The following is a 14,044-nucleotide window of genomic DNA, read 5'->3' on the forward strand; positions in this document are numbered from 1 at the left end:
AATAATGCTAAGATGACTAAGAATGTTAAAAAGACAAGCCTAAAGGCATTGTGTCTCGATGCACGGAGTATTTGCAATGAGGTAGGCGAATTAACCATGCAAATAGATGGAAATGAATTCGATTGTTGCGATTACAGAGACATGGCTGCAGGGTGACCAAGGATGGGAACTGAACAAAGAACAGTACAGCACAGGAACAGGCCATTCGGTCCTCCAAGCCTGCGTCGATCTTGATGCCTGCCTAAACTACCACCTTCTGCACCTCCGGGACCCATATCCCTCTATTCCCTTCCTATTCATATATTTGTCAAGATGTCTCTTAAATGTCGCTATCGTATCTGCTTCCACCACCTCCCCTGGCAGCAAGTTCCAGGCACTCACCATCCTCTGTGTAAAAAAACTTGCCTCGCACATCCCCTCTAAACTGTGTCCCTCGCACCTTAAACCTATGTCCCCTAGTAACTGACTCTTCCACCCTGGGAAAAAGCTTCTGACTATCCACTCTGTCCACGCCGCTCATAACTTTGTAAACCTCTATCATGTCGCCCCTCCACCTCCGTCGTTCCAGTGAAAACAATCCTAGTTTTTCCAACCTCTCCTCATAGCTAATGCCCTCCAGACCAGACAACATCCTGGTAAACCTCCTCTGTACCCTCTCCAAAGCCTCCACGTCCTTCTGGTAGTGTGGCGACCAGAATTGCACGCAATATTCTAAGTGTGGCCTAACTAAGGTTCTGTACTGCTGCAACATGACTTGCCAATTTTTATACTCTATGCCCCAACCGATGAAGGCAAGCATGCCGTAAGCCTTCTTGACTACCTTATCCACCTACGTTGCCACTTTCAATGACCTGTGGACCTGTACGTCCAGATCTCTCTGCCTGTCAATACTCCTAAGGGTTCTGCCATTTACTGTATACCTCCCACCTGCATTAGACCTTCCAAAATGCATTACCTCACATTTGTCCATATTAAACTCCATCCGCCATTTCTCCGCCCAAGTCTCCAACCGATCTATATCCTGCTGTATCCTCTGACAATCCTCATCATTATCCACAACTCCACCAATCTTTGTGTCGTCCGCAAACTTACTAATCAGACCAGCTACATTTTCCTCCAAATCATTCATATATACTACAAACAGCAAAGGTCCCAGCACTGATCCCTGCGGAACACCACTAGTCACATCCCTCCATTCAGAAAAACACCCATCCACTGATACCCTCTGTCTTCTATGACCGAGCCAGTTCTGTATCCATCTTGCCAGCTCACCTCTGATCCCGTGTGACTTCACCTTTTGTACCAGTCTGCCATGCGGGACCTTGTCAAAGGCTTTACTAAAGTCCATATAGATAACATCCACTGCCCTTCCTTCATCAATCATCTTCATCACTTCCTCAAAAAACTCAATCAAATTAGTAAGACACGACATCCAAGGGTGTTTAATATTTAGGAAGGACAGGCAAAAATGGAAAGGAGGTGGCATAGCATTGTTAGTAACAGAGGAAATAAATACAATAGTGAGGAAGAATATTAGCTCAGAGAATCCTGATGTGGAATCTATATGGGTGGAGCTAAGAAACACCAAGGGGCAGAAAACGTTGGTGGGGGTTGTATATGGACCCCCAAACAGCAGTCGTGATGTAGAGGATGTAACTAAACAAGAAATTAGAGACGCATGCAATAAGGGTGCAACTGTAATTATGGGTGACGTTAATCTACATATAGATTGGGCAAACCAAATTAGCAATAATACTGTAGAGGGGGAATTCCTGAAGTGTGTACGGGATGGTTTTTTGGACCAATACGTTGAGGAACCAACGAGAGAAAAGGCCATCCTAGACTGGGTATTGTGTAATGAGAAAGGATTAGTTAACAATCTTGTACGGGGTCCCTGGGGGAAGAGCGACCATAACATGATAGAATTCTTCATTAAGATGGAGACTGAGAGAGTTGAGTCCGAGACTAGGGTCCTGAATCTAAATAAAGGAAACTATGAAGGTATGAGGTGTGAGTTGGCTATGATAGATTGGGGAACATTACTTAAAGGGTCGACAGTGGATTGGCAATGGCTAACATTTAAAGAGCGCATGGATGAATTACAACAATTGTTCATTCCTGTCTGGCACAAAAATAAAACAGGAAGGGTGGCTCAAGCGTGGCCTACAAAAGAAATTAGGGACAGTATTAGATCTAAGGAGGAGAAATAGAAAATGGCTAGAACAAGCAGCAAACCTGAGGATTGGGAGCAGTTTAGAATTCAGCAAAGGAGGTCAAAGGGATTGATTAAGAAGGGGAAAAAAGAGTATGAGAGTAAGCTTGCAGAGAACATAAAAACTGACTTGTAAAAGCATCTATAGATACGTGAAGAGAAAAAGATTAATGAAGATAAATGTGGGTCCCTTACAGTCAGAAACGGGGGAACTTATAATGGGGAACAAAGAAATGGCAGACCAATTAAATACATACTTTGGTTCTGTCTTCACGGTTGAGCCACCCTTCCTGTTTTATTTTTGCACCAGGCAGGAATGAACAATTGTTGTAATTCATCCATGTGCTCTTTAAATGCTAGCCAAAGGAGATCACAAATTACCTCCTAGAAATCTTGGAGATCATTGGGTCTAATGAGAAGGAGGAACTGTATGAAATCAGTATTAGTAGGGAAATGGTGTTAGGGAAATTGATGGGATTGAAGGCCGATAAATCCCCAGGGCCTGATAATCTACATCCCAGAGTACTTAAGGAAGTGGCCCTAGAAATGATAGATGCATTGCTGGTCATTTTTCAAAATTCTATAGACTCTGGGAGAGTTCCAATGGATTGGAGGGTAGCTAATGTAACCCCACTATTTAAAAAAGGAGGTAGAGAGAAAACAGGGAATTATAGACTGGTTAGCCGGACATCAGTAGTGGGGAAATTGCTAGAGTCCATTATAAAAGATGTAATAGCAGAGCACTTGGAAAACAGTGACAGGATCGGACAAAGTCAACATGGATTTACCAAAGGGAAATCATGCTTGACAAATCTACTGGAATTTTCTAGGAATTAACTCATAGAATAGGTAAGGGAAAACCAGTGAATGTGGTGTATTTGGACTTTCAGAAGGCTTTCGATAAGGTCCCACATAAGAGATTCGCATGCAAAATTAAAGCACATGGGATTGGGGGTAAGGTACTGACAGGGATAGAGAACTGGCTGGCAGACAGGAAACAAAGAGTAGGAATAAATGGGTCGTTTTCCGAGTGGCAGGCAGTGACTAGTGGGCTACCGCAGGGATCAGTGCTCGGACCCCAGCTATTCACAATATATATTAATGATATAGATGAGGGAATTAAATATAATATATCCAAGTTTGCAGACGACACAAAGCTGGGTGGGAGTGTGAGCTGTGAGGAGGATGCAGAGAAGCTCCAGTGTGATTTGGACAGGTTGAGTGAGTGGGCAAATATATGGCAGATGCAGTATAATGTGGATAAATGTGAGGTTATCCACTTTGGAGGCAAAAACAGGAAGGCAGATTATTTATTATCTGAACGGCAATAGATTGGGAAAGGGGGAGGTGCAGCGAGACCTGGGTGTCCTTGTACACCAGTCGCTGAAAGTAAGCATGCAGGTGCAGCAGGCAGTTAAGAAGGCAAATGGTAGGTTGGCCTTCATAGCGAGAGGATTCGAGTACAGAAAGGAGCAAGGATTTCTTGCTGCAATTATACAAGGCCTTGGTGAGACCACATCTGGAGTATTGTGTGCAGTTTTGGTCTCCTTATCTGAGGAAGGATGTTCACGATGGCAGGGGAGTCCAGGACCAAGGGTCACAGTCTAAGGATAAAGGGTAAGCCATTTAGGACTGAGATGAGGAGAGATCTCTTCATCCAGAGAGTGGTGAACCTGTGAATTCTCTACCACGGAAAGCAGTTGAGGCCAAATCAGTAAATATATTCAAGAAAGAGTTAGATACAGTTCTTAAGGGATCAAGTGATACGTGGAGAAAGCAGGAACAGGTTACTGAGTTTGAATGATCAGCCATGATCGTATTGAATGGCGAAGCAGGCTCGAAGGGCCTACTCCTGCTCCCACTTTTCATGTTTCTATCAGTGGGGACAGAGGAACAGACTGACCCCCAGTGAATGGGGACCGAGGAACAGACTGACCCCCAGTGAATGGGGACCGAGGAACAGACTGACCCCCAGTGAATGGGGACCGGGGAACAGACTGACCCCCAGTGAATGGGGACCGAGGAACAGACTGACCCCCAGTGAATGGGGACCGGGGAACAGACTGACCCCCAGTGAATGGGGACTGGGGAACAGACTGACCCCCAGTGAATGGGGACTGGGGAACAGACTGACCCCCAGTGAATGGGGACTGGGGAACAGACTGACGCCACCCCACCCACCCCCCCCCCCCCCAGTCCCCAGTGAGTGGGGACCGGGCAACAGACTGACCCCCAGTGAATGGGGACCGGGTAACAGACTGCCCCCCGTGAATGGGGACCGGGAGTTAATGGAGACTGGGGAACAGACTGACCCCAGTGAATGGGGACTGGGGAACAGACTGGCCTGCTACTTCCACTCTCTCCTGCAGTTCCATTTTTTTTTTATTCATTCACGGGATGTGGGCGCGCTGGCCAGGCCAGCATTTATTGCCCATCCCTAATTGCCCTTGAGAAGGTGGTGGTGAGCTGTCTTCTTGAACTGCTGCAGTCCATGTGGGGTAGGTACACCCACAGTGCTGTTAGGAAGGGAGTTCCAGGATTTTGACCCAGCGACAGTGAAGGAACGGCGATATAGTTCCAAGTCAGGATGGTGTATGACTTGGAGGGGAACTTGCAGATGGTGGTGTTCCCATGTATTTGATGCCCTTGGCCTTCTAGTTGGGAGAGGTCGCGGGTTTGGAAGGTGCTGTCTAAGGAGCCTTGGTGCATTGCTGCAGTACATCTTGTAGATGGTACACACTGCTGCCGCTGTGCGTCGGTGGTGGAGGGAGTGAATGTTTGTAGATGGGGTGCTAATCAAGCGGGCTGCTTTGTCTTGGATGGTGTCGAACTTCTTGAGTGTTGTTGGAGCTGCACCCATCCAGGCAAGTGGACAGTATTCCATCACACTCCTGACTTGTGCCTTGTATATTGTGGACAGGCTTTGGGGAGTCAGGAGGTGAGTTACTCGCCTCAGGATTCCTAGCCTCTGACCTGCTCTTATAGCCACGGTATTTATATGGCGACTCCAGTTCCGTTTTCGGTCAATGTTAGCCCCTAGGATGTTGATAGTGGGGAATTCAGCGATGGTAATGCCGTTGAATGTCAAGGGGAGATGGTTAGATTCTCTCTTGTTGGAGATGGTCATTGCCTGGCACTTGTGTGGCGCGAATGTTACTTGCCACTTACCAGCCCAAGCCTGGATATTGTCCAGATCTTGCTGCATTTCTACACAGACTGCTTCAATATCTGAGGAGTTGCGAATGGTGCTGAACATTGTGCAATCATCAGCGAACATCCCCACTTCTGACCTTATGATTGAAGGAAGGTCATTGATGAAGCAGCTGAAGATGGTTGGGCCTAGGACACTACCCTGAGGAACTCCTGTAGTGATGTCCTGGAGCTCAGATGATTGACCTCCAACAACCACAACCATCTTCCTTTGTGCTAGATATGACTCCAACCAGCAGAGAGTTTTCCCCCTGATTCCCATTGACCTCAGTTTTGCTAGGGCTCCTTGATGCCATACTCGGTCAAATGCTGCCTTGATGTCAAGGGCAGTCACTCTCACCTCACCTCTTGAGTTCAGCTCTTTTGTCCATGTTTGAACCAAGGCTGTAATGAGGTCAGGAGCTGAGTGGCCCTGGCGGAACCCAAACTGAGCATCACTGAGCAGGTTATTGCTAAGCAAGTGCTGCTTGATGGCATTGTTGATGACACCTTCCATCACTTTACTGATGATTGAGAGTAGGCTAATGGGGCGGTAGTTGGCCGAGTTGGATTTGTCCTGCTTTTTGTGTACAGGACATACCTGGGCAATTTTCCACATTGCAGGGTAGATACCAGTGTTGTAGCTGTACTGGAACAGCTTGGCTAGGGGCGCGGCAGGTTCTGGAGCACAGGTCTTCAGTACTATTGCCGGAATGTTGTCAGGCCCCATAGCTTTTGCAGTATCCAGTGCCTTCAGTCGTTTCTTGATATCACGTGGAGTGAATCGAATTGGCTGAAGTTTGGCATCTGTGATGCTGGGGACTTCAGGAGGAGGCCGAGATGGATCATCAACTCGGCACTTCTGGCTGAAGATTGTTGCAAATGCTTCAGCCTTATCTTTCGCAATGATGTGCTGGGCTCCCCCATCATTGAGGATGGGGATATTTGTGGGGCCACCTCCTCCAGTTAGTTGTTTAATTGTCCACCACCATTCACGGATGGATGTGGCAGGACTGCAGAGCTTAGATCTGATCCGTTGGTTATGGGATCGCTTAGCTCTGTCTATCGCATGTTGCTTACGCAGTTTGGCACGCAGATAGTCCTGTGTTGTAGCTTCACCAGGTTGTCACCTCATTTTGAGGTATGCCTGGTGCTGCTCCTGGCATGCCCTCCTGCACTCTTCATTGAACCAGGGTTGGTCTCCTGGCTTGATGGTAATGGTAGAGTGGGGGATATGCTGGGCCATGAGGTTACAGATTGTGGTTGAGTACAATTCTGCTGCTGATGATGGCCCACAGCACCTCATGGATGCTCACCTTTGCATTGCTAGATCTGTTCGAAAACTATCCCATTTGGCACGGTGATAGTGCCACACAACATGACGGACGGTATCCTCAATGTGAAGGCGGGACTTCGTCTCCACAAGGACTGTGCAGTGGTCACTCCTACCAATACTGTCATGGACAGATGCATCTGCGGCAGGCAGATTGGTGAGGACGAGGTCGAGTATGTTGTTCCCTCGTGTTGGTTCCCCCACCACCTGCTGCAGACCCAGTTTAACAGATATGTCCTTTAGGACTCGGCCAGCTCGGTCAGTAGTGGTGCTACCGAGCCACTCTTGGTGATGGACTTTGAAGTCCCCCACCCAGAGTATATTTTGTCCCCTTGCCACCCTCAGTGCTTCCTCCAAATGCTGTTCAACATGGAGGAGTACTGAGTCATCAGCTGAGGGAGGGCGGTACGTGGTAATCAGTAGGAGGTTACCTTGCCCATATTTGACCTGATGCCATGAGACTTCATGAGGTCCGGAGTCGATGTTGAGGACTCCCAGGGCAACTCCCTCCCTACTGTATACCACTGTGCCACCACATCTGCTGGGTCTGTCCTGCCGGTGGGACAGGACATACCCGGGGATGGTGATGGCAGTGTCTGGGACATTGTTAGGTATGATTCCATGAGTTCGACTATGTCAGGCTGTTGCTTGACTAGTCTGTGGGACTTTCTCTTTACCCAAGAGCTGTCGTTTGACCCTAGTGTCCTCTCTAACATTTGACCCATATATAACATCCCTTTCTGGTCCTCAAATGTGTCATCACCTGGCAGTTTGAAGCCCCGCTCTGCCAATATTCCCTGTTCTAGACCCTGGATTCCAGCTTCGGCCCATTATATAACACTTTTACCACTCTCTCTCTCATTAAGAATGACCCTGTTATCCCTAGACCATGGAATCCTTCTCCATGGTCTTTCCTCTTTTTTGTGTTGTTCCCTCTCTTACTGGCTGAATACCACCTGTCCATTTGCAACACCTCCTCCTTCCACACTGTGAACTCCTGCATCCTCTCGCCCGGTGTCAGTTCTTGGCTCCCTCCTTTCCCTTATCTAACACTATCTTCAGGTACAGGGAGGGCCAGGGATGTGATTAGCTGTCATCTGCATGACACCCATCTTTACTGTTACATCCCATAACAATCTCTACTGTTAGACAGTCTGACATCAAGTTCACAATGACCCACAATGTCCTTCAGCTGAATGTCAGGAGGACAATGCCATCATTCTCAGTGCTCCGAACAAACACCACTCCCTCCACTGTTGATGCCCTTCTTCTCCCTTGCCTGCCACTCAGAACAAAAAAATCTGTGCAGAGCCTTTGCATTGCATTGACCCTGAGTGGAGCCTTATATCCTTCATACTATCAATCACCTCGACTCAACCTCACGCACAGTGGTGCAGTGGTTAGCACCGCAGCCTGACAGCTCCAGCAACCTGGGTTCAGTTCTGGGTACTGCCTGTGTGAAGTTTGCAAGTTCTCCCTGTGACCATGTGGGTTTCCTCCAGGTGCTCCGGTTTCCTCCCATATGCCAAAGACTTGTGGATTGATCGGTAAATTGACCATTGTAAATTGCCCCTAGTGTAGCTAGGTGGTATGAGAATTGAGGGAAGGTGGGGCTGTAAGAGGGAAATGGGATTAATGTAGGATTAGTATAAATGGGTGGTTGATGGTCGGTGTGGACTTGTTGGGCTGAAGGGCCTGTTTTGGTGCTGTATCTCTGGAAAAAAAACACCCCCAAATCTACTGAAACTCATAAACTTATTTCAGTCAGTGCTTGACTCCAGTAATCCAATAGCCTCGTTTCAACCTCTGCCCTTCACAAGATTCGATGGCTAAAGACCAGCCACTCATATCCTATCTCACAATGTTGTCCCACTCGTACCTCACTGCCTTCCTTACAGATCTACAGCAGCTCCCTGTCCCAAAAAACAACCACCTTAAAAGCCTTGTCATCATCTTCACCTGTGTCCTTGTCATTCCCTACCCCTTGATCACCTGATGCTGACCTCCTGTGTAACTCACCCTCCACACCCCTCCATTACAGAGACTTGGCTGCAGGATGACATAGATTGGCACTTGAATATTGAAGGTACATGGCATTTATGAAGGACAGGAAGCTAGGAAAATGTGGAAGGGTAGCTCTGTTAACTAATGATGGTATTAGCGCAATAGAGAGGATGACCTAAGTTCAGGAGACCAGAATATAGAAGCAGTTCGGGTAGAGATGAGAAATCACAAAGGCAAAATGTCACTTGTGGGAGTGGTGTACAGGCCACCTAACATTAACCACTCTGTAGGACGGCAGATAAAGGAAGAAATAATGGCAGCTTGTCAGAAAGGTTCAGCGATAATTATGGGGAATTTTAACTAACATATAGACTGGAAAAATCAGATGGGCAGAGGTAGCCTAGATGAGGAGTACATAGAATGTTTTGGGGATAATTTCTTGGAACACTACATTCTGGAGCCAACCAGAGAGCAGGCTATACTAGGCCTGGTATTGTGCGACGAGATAGGATTAATTAATGAACTCATAGTTAAGGCGCCCCTAGGTAGCAGCGATCGTATGATGGAATTTTATATTCAATTTGAGGGAGTGAATAGTGGGTCCAAGACTAGAATTTTAAACTTAAATAAGGGCAATTATGAGGGCATGAAAGCAGTGCTAGCTAAAGCGAACTGGCAAATCAGTTTAAGGGAGAGGTCAATAGAAATGCAGTGGCAGACATTTAAGGGGATATTACAGAATACACAGAATAGATACATTTCAAGAGAAACAAAAATTCCAAGGGTGGGACCCACCATCTGTGGTTAACTAAAAGAGTTAAAGATAATATCAAACTTAAAGAAAAAGCCTATAATTGTGCAAAGATGGGTGGCAGGTCAGAAGATTGGACAGAATATAAAAAACAACAAAGAATGACTAAAAGATTGATAATAAAGGTAAAATTAGAGTACGAGAGAAAGCTAGTTGGAAATATAAAGACAGAGTTTCTATAGATATTTTTAAAAGAAAAGAGTTAACAAAGTGAGCGTTAGTTCTATAGAAAGTGAGTCTGGGGAATTAATCATGGATAATAAGGAGATGGCAGATGAATTGAACAGATATTTTGCATTCACTATTGAGGATACAAGTAACATCCCAGTATTAGCTGTAAGTCAGGAAATGGAAGGGAGGGAGGAACTCAAGAAAATTACAATCACCAGGGAAGTGGTACTGAACAAACTGTTGGAGCTGCGGGCTGACAAGTCCCCGGGTCCTGATAGACTTCATCCGAGGGTGTTAAAAGAAGTGGCTATTGAGATAGTTGATGCGTTAGTTTTAATTTTCCAAAATTCCCTAGATTTGGGGAAGGTTCCGTTACTTTTGAAAATAGTCAATGTAACTCCTTTACTTAAAAAGGGAGGGAGACAGAAAGCAGGAAACTACAGACCAGTTAGCTTAACATCTGTCTAAGGGAAAATGTTAGAAGCTGTCATTGAAGATGTTGTAGCAGGACATTTAGAAAAATTGAAGGTAATCAGGCAGAGTTAACATGGTTTTGTGAAAGAGAAATCATGTTTAACCAATTTATTGGAGTTCTGTGAGGACTTACATGTGCTGTGGATAAAGGGGAACCGGTGGATATATTGTACTTAGATTTCCAGAAGACATTTCATAAGGTGTCACATCAAAGGGCGGCACAGTGGCGCAGTGGTTAGCACTGCAGCCTCACAGCTCCAGGGACCCGGGCTCGATTCTGGGTACTGCCTGTGTGGAGTTTGCAAGTTCTCCCTGTGTCTGCGTGGGTTTTCTCCGGGTGCTCCGGTTTCCTCCCACAAGCCAAAAGACTTGCAGGTTGGTAGGTAAATTGGCCATTATAAATTGTCACTAGTACTAGTAGGTGGTAGGGAAATATAGGGACAGGTGGGGATGTTTGGTAGGAATATGGGATTAGTGTAGGATTAGTATAAATGGGTGGTTGATGGTCGGCACAGACTCAGTGGGCCGAAGGGACTGTTTCAGTGCTGTATCTCTAATCTAAAGGTTATTGCAGAAAATAAAAGTTCATGGATAGTAGTGGGAAGTTGTGTGTGGAATCAGAGGAGATAGGGGAAGTGTTAAATGAATATTTTGCGTCAGTATTTACAGTAGAGAAAGTAAATGTTGTTGAGAATACTGAGATTCAGGCTACTAGGCTAGATGGGATTGAGGTTCACAAGGAGGAGGTGTTATCAATTTTGGAAAGTGTGAAAATAGATAAGTCCCCTGGGCCAGATGGGATTTACCCTAGGATTCTCTGGGAAGCTAGGGAGGAGATTGCAGAGCCTTTGTCCTTGATCTTTATGTCGTCATTGTCGACAGGAATAGTGCCGGAAGACTGGAGGATAGCAAATGTTGTCCCCTTGTTCAAGAAGGGGAGTAGAGACAGCCCTGGTAATTATAGACCTGTGAGCCTTACTTCGGTTGTGGGTAAAATGTTGGAAAAGGTTATAAGAGACAGGATTTATAATCATCTTGAAAAGAATAAGTTCATTAGCGATAGTCAGCACGGTTTTGTGACGGGTAGGTCGTGCCTCACAAACCTTATTGAGTTTTTCGAGAAGGTGACCAAACAGGTGGATGAGGGTAAAGCAGTGGATGTGGTGTATATGGATTTCAGTAAGGCGTTTGATAAGGTTCCCCACGGTAGGCTATTGCAGAAAATACGGAAGTATGGGGTTGAAGGTGATTTAGAGCTTTGGATCAGAAATTGGCTAGCTGAAAGAAGACAGAGGGTGGTGGTTGATGGCAAATGTTCATCCTGGAGTTTAGTTACTAGTGGTGTACCGCAAGGATCTGTTTTGGGGCCACTGCTGTTTGTCATTTTTATAAATGACCTGGAAGAGGGTGTAGAAGGGTGGGTTAGTAAATTTGCAGATGACACTAAGGTCGGTGGAGTTGTGGATAGTGCCGAAGGATGTTGTAGGGTACAGAGGGACATAGATAGGCTGCAGAGCTGGGCTGAGAGATGGCAAATGGAGTTTAATGCGGAAAAGTGCGAGGTGATTCACTTTGGAAGGAGTAACAGGAATGCAGAGTACTGGGCTAATGGGAAGATTCTTGGTAGTGTAGATGAACAGAGAGATCTTGGTGTCCAGGTGCATAAATCCCTGAAGGTTGCTACCCAGGTTAATAGGGCTGTTAAGAAGGCATATGGTGTGTTAGCTTTTATTAGTAGGGGGATCGAGTTTCGGAGCCACGAGGTCATGCTGCAGCTGTACAAAACTCTGGTGAGGCCGCACCTGGAGTATTGCGTGCAGTTCTGGTCACCGCATTATAGGAAGGATGTGGAAGCTATGGAAAGGGTGCAGAGGAGATTTACTAGGATGTTGCCTGGTATGGAGGGAAGGTCTTACGAGGAAAGGCTGAGGGACTTGAGGTTGTTTTCGTTGGAGGGAAGGAGGAGGAGAGGTGACTTAATAGAGACATATAAGATAATCAGAGGATTAGATAGGGTGGATAGTGAGCGTCTTTTTCCTCGGATGGTGATGGCAAACACGAGGGGACATAGCTTCAAGTTGAGGGGTGATAGATATCGGACAGATGTGAGAGGTAGTTTCTTTACTCAGAGAGTAGTAAGGGCGTGGAACGCCCTGCCTGCAGCAGTAGTAGATTCGCCAACTTTAAGGGCATTTAAGTGGTCATTGGATAGACATATGGATGAAAATGGAATAGTGTAGGTCAGATGGTTTCACAGGTCGGCGCAACATCGAGGGCCGAAGGGCCTGTACTGCGCTGTAATGTTCTAATTCTTAAAAAAAAAAATTCTAAATGGTGTAGGGGGTAACATATTGGCATGGATAGAAGATTGGCTAGCTAACAGAAACGAGAGAGTAGGCATAAATGGATCATTTTCTGGTTGGCAAGATGTAACGAGTGGTATGCCACAGGGATCTGTGCTGGGACCTCAACTTTTTACAATTTATATAAATGACTTAGATGAAGGGACCAAAGGTATGGTTACTAAATTTGCTGATGACACAAAGATAGGTAGGAAAGTAACTTGTGAAGTGGATAAAAGGGGGCTACAAAGGGATCTAGATAGGTTATATTAGTGGGCAAAGACCTGACAAATGGAGTATGACGTGGGAAAGTGTGAAATTGTCCACTTTGGCAAGAAGAATAAAAAAGAAGTATATTATCTAAATGATGAGAGATTGCAGAGCTCTGAAATACAGAGGGATCTGGGTGTCCTAGTGCATGAATCGCAAAAGGTTAGTATGCAGGTACAGCACGTAATTAGGAAAGCTAATAGAATGTTATTGTTTATCACGAGGGGAATTGAATACAAAAGTAGGGAGGTTATGCTTCAGCTATACAGGGCATTGGTGAGACCACATCTGGAGTACTGTGTGGAGTCCTGGTCTCCTTATTTAAGGAAGGATGTAAATTCATTGGAGGCAGTACAGAGAAGGTTTACTAGACCAGGAATGGTCAGGCTGTCTTACGAGGAAAGATTGGACAGGCTAGGCTTGTATCCACTGGAATTTAGAAGAATAAGAAGCGACTTGATTGAAACATATAAGATCCTGAGGGGTCTTGACAGGGTGGATGTGGAAAGGATGTTTCCCCTTGTGGGAGAATCTAGAACTAGGGGTCACTGTTGAAAAATAAGGGGTCGCCCATTTAAGATGGAGATGAGGAGAAATTTTTTCTCTCAGAGGGCCGTGAGTCTTTGGAATTCTCTTCCTCAAAAGGCAGTGGAAACAGAGTCTTTGTTTTTAAGGCAGAGGTAGATAGATTCTTGATAAGCAAGGGGGTGGAAGGTTATCGGGGGTAGATGGAAATGTGGAGTAATCAGTTCAGCCATGAACTTATTGAATGGAGGAGCAGGCTCAAAGGGCAGAGTGGCCTACTCCTGCTCCTAATTCATATGTTCATATGTCCCCACTGTCTCCCACCATTGGTTAGAGAGCCTTCAGTCTCCTCAACTCTCCTCTCAAGAACATTTCCAAACCCCTGCACCTCTGTTTCTCCCTTCTTCAGAAGTCTGGTCTAAAACTTCCATTTTGACTTAACCTTCGGTCATTCAGTCACCTATGCCCCCTGGCCTGGTGTTCTACTCCTCTTAAGCATTTAGGATATCTTGTGTTAGCCGATGTCTTGCCTCTGAGGGGGTCATGGTTCGAGTCACACTCCAGTGACTTGAACACAAAATCTAGACTGACACTTTAGTGCTTTACTGAGGGAGCACTGCACTGTCGGAGGGGCAGTACTGAGGGTGCACTGCACTGTCAGAGGGGCAGTACTGAGGGAGCACTGCACTGTTAGACGGTTCGTACTGAAGGTG

At 46.0% G+C, this 14,044-nt stretch overlaps 1 protein-coding gene across 4 annotated transcripts in view; it reads left to right on the forward strand.

Moving 5' to 3' along the window:
• The window catches only part of agbl2 (AGBL carboxypeptidase 2), a 279,928-nt gene that overhangs the window by 231,096 nt on the left and 34,788 nt on the right, over positions 1-14,044 (forward strand). The gene's annotated exons all lie outside the window — the stretch shown is intronic.

The sequence above is a fragment of the Heterodontus francisci genome, chromosome 14 (genome assembly GCF_036365525.1).
Source record: "Heterodontus francisci isolate sHetFra1 chromosome 14, sHetFra1.hap1, whole genome shotgun sequence".
In the NCBI taxonomy this organism is placed as follows: domain Eukaryota; kingdom Metazoa; phylum Chordata; class Chondrichthyes; order Heterodontiformes; family Heterodontidae; genus Heterodontus; species Heterodontus francisci.